The sequence below is a fragment of the Otolemur garnettii genome, unplaced genomic scaffold, assembly GCF_000181295.1.
Source record: "Otolemur garnettii isolate 467f Iridium unplaced genomic scaffold, OtoGar3 scaffold00120, whole genome shotgun sequence".
Classification (NCBI taxonomy): Eukaryota; Metazoa; Chordata; class Mammalia; order Primates; family Galagidae; genus Otolemur; species Otolemur garnettii.
This window is the reverse complement of record NW_003852515.1, coordinates 5,425,913-5,428,815: the sequence shown is the minus strand read 5'-3', so window position 1 is coordinate 5,428,815 and position 2,903 is coordinate 5,425,913. Positions and strand designations below refer to the sequence as shown.

At 41.2% G+C, this 2,903-nt stretch overlaps 1 pseudogene; it reads left to right on the top strand.

The window, feature by feature from the left end:
* The first annotated feature begins 2,021 nt into the window (after positions 1 to 2,021).
* LOC100950335 lies at positions 2,022 to 2,896 on the top strand (annotated as a pseudogene).
* The last annotated feature ends 7 nt before the right edge of the window (positions 2,897 to 2,903 follow it).

Here is a 2,903-nt window from a genome sequence, read left to right as displayed (position 1 = left end):
TGAAGTGGGTGGATTGCCTGAGCCCAGAACTTCGAGAGCAGCCTGAGCAAGACTGAGACCCCTGTCTCCAAAAATAATAAAAATCTCTGGGCATTGTGGCGGGCACCTGTACTCCCTGCTACTTGGGAGGCTTAGGCAAGAGGATCACTTAAGCCCAAGAGTTTGAGGTTGCTGTGAGCTATGACGCTACTGCACTCTACCAAGGGCAACAAAGTGAGACTCCGTCTCAAAAGAAGAAATAAAGTTGGAGTGGTTTTTGAGCACCAATTATATACTAGGCACTTTGCTGGTACAATGAGACCTTCTTGTTCTGTACCCTATGTGCGGCAGAGTGGCCCTGGATGTGTGCTAAGGCATTTGGAGTTATCCCAGAGGTTACAGGATAACTGTAGGGCTTAATCTGGGGGATGATGGGGTGTGACTTACATTTTGCAACACTCCCTCAAGGAGCCACGTGGAGAATGAACTAGAGGGAGTCGACAGAAGACACACAAAGGAGGAGTTAATTTCATGAGTGACTGGATGTGGGAATGGTGAAGGTAAGGAAGGATTCAACAGCAACCCTGCAGACAGGAACGGCAGGAGGGGGACTGGGCTCAGTGAAGTATCTGCCACGTTTGGTTATAACAGTAAGAGCAAAAAGGAAGGAAATAGCATTATATTGGAACAAAGTTACTCTACTTTACCAGAATTAAGTCAGTATTAGACTAAAGTAGTCTGTGATAGGTTTAAATGTACACATGAATCCCTAGGGCACTAATAAAGTACTTCAAAAATAAAATACCCCACCAGCAGGGTAAAAGTGTTCCCTTCTCTCCACATCCATGCCAGCATCTGCAGCTTTGAGATTTTGTGATGTGGGTCATTCTCACTGAGGTTAGATGATAACTCCGGGTGGTTTTGATTTGCATTTCTCTGACGGTTAGGGACAATGAGCATTTTTTCATACAATCTTTTTGGATAGAAGTATGGCGAATCCTCAAAGAACTCCAATTAGATCTCTCCTTTGATCCTGCAATCTCATTACTGGGCATCTAACCAGAACATAAAAAATCATTTTATCATAAGAACTTTTGCACTAGGCTGTTTATTGCTGCTCAATTTACAATTGCCAAATTGTGGAAACAACCTAAATGGCCACCAATCGAGGAATGGATTAACAAGCCATGGTGTATATATATACACACCATGGAATACTCTTCAGCCACAAAAAAGATGGTGACTTTACATCTTTTGTATTAACTTGGATGGAGTTGAAGCACATTCTTCTTAGTAAAGCATCATAAGAATAGAGAACCAAGAATTCAATGTACTCTATTCTGATATGAGGACCATTGATTCTGATACATGGCAGGGGTTGGGGGAATGGGGACCTGGAGCGAGGGAAAGAGGGAGGGAGTGGGGGTCACGGTCTGTGACACAGGTCTTGGTGGCAGAACACAATTATAAAAAGGACTTTACCTAACAAATGCAAGCAGTATAGCCTGGTTATTTGTGCCCTCAATGAATCTCTAATGATAAGTAAGTAAATAAATAAATAATAAAATACCAATAGGAATTAAAGTAATATACTAAGAAGTACTTAATATATACTTTATAAAAGAAATACAAAGAAGGCACAAGAAAATGACAAATCAGTATGCAAAATTTTAAACAAAATATTAGCAAACAGAATCGAACAATGTATCAGATGGAGAAGACATCATAGCCTTGTGAGATTTATCATGGGAATGCAAGGTTAGTTTAACGTGAGGAAAAATCAGAGCAATTCACCCAATCAGTAGAATAAGGGCAAAAATTACATGATCATCTCAATAGATACAATTTTTTTTACAAAATTCAACATCAATTTCTCACAAAAATTCAGCAAACTCAAAATAGAAGGGAACTTCCTAAACCTAATAAGTGGCATTTATCAAAAAAATCTAAGCCCCTGGTGTGTCCTGCACGGCTGTTCCTTGGAGCAGTAGTCGTTTATCTCTGTCCGCCTTCTCGCCCACCTAAGTGCGTGCCACCACCTCATGGGAGATTCGATGGACATGGACATGAGCCCCTTGAGGCCTCAGAACTATCTTTTCGATTTTGAACTAAAGGCTGACAACGATTATTACTTTAAGGTGGATAATGATGAAAATGAGCACCAGTTATCTTTAAGAACGGTCAGTTTAGGGGCTGGTGCAAAGGATGAGCTGCACATTGTTGAAGCAGAGGCAATGCATTCTGAAGGGAGTCAAATTAAAGTAACATTGGCAACTTTGAAAGTGTCCGTACAGCCAGCGGTTTCTCTTGGGGGATTTGAAATAACACCACCTGTGGTCTTACGGTTGAAGTGCGGTCCAGGGCCTGTGCATGTTAGTGGGCAGCACTTAGTAGCTGTGGAAGAAGATGCAGAATCAGAAGATGAAGAGGAGGAGGATGTGAAACTGGAGAGCGATCTGCCCCTGGAAATGGTAGCAAAGTTCCACAGAAAAAAGTAAAACTTGCTGCAGATGAAGATGAAGATGAAAATGATGATGGTGGTGATGAAGAAGAAGATAATGATTTTGATGATGAGGAAACTGAAGAAAAAGCTCCAGTGAAGAAATCTGTGCGAGACACTCCAGCCAAAAATGCACAAAAATCAAACCAGAATGGAAAGGATTCAAAACCATCAACACCAAAACACCATCAAAAGGTCAAGAATCCTTCAAAAACAGGAAAAAACTCCTAAAACACCAAAAGGACCTAGTTCAGTAGAAGACATTAAGGCAAAAATGCAAGGAAGTATAGAAAAAGGTGGGTCTCTTCCCAAAGTGGAAGCCAAGTTCATCAATTATGTGAAGAATTGCTTCAGGATGACTGACCAGGAGGCTATTCAAGATCTCTGGCAGTGGAGGAAATCTCTTTAAGGAAATAGCTTCGGC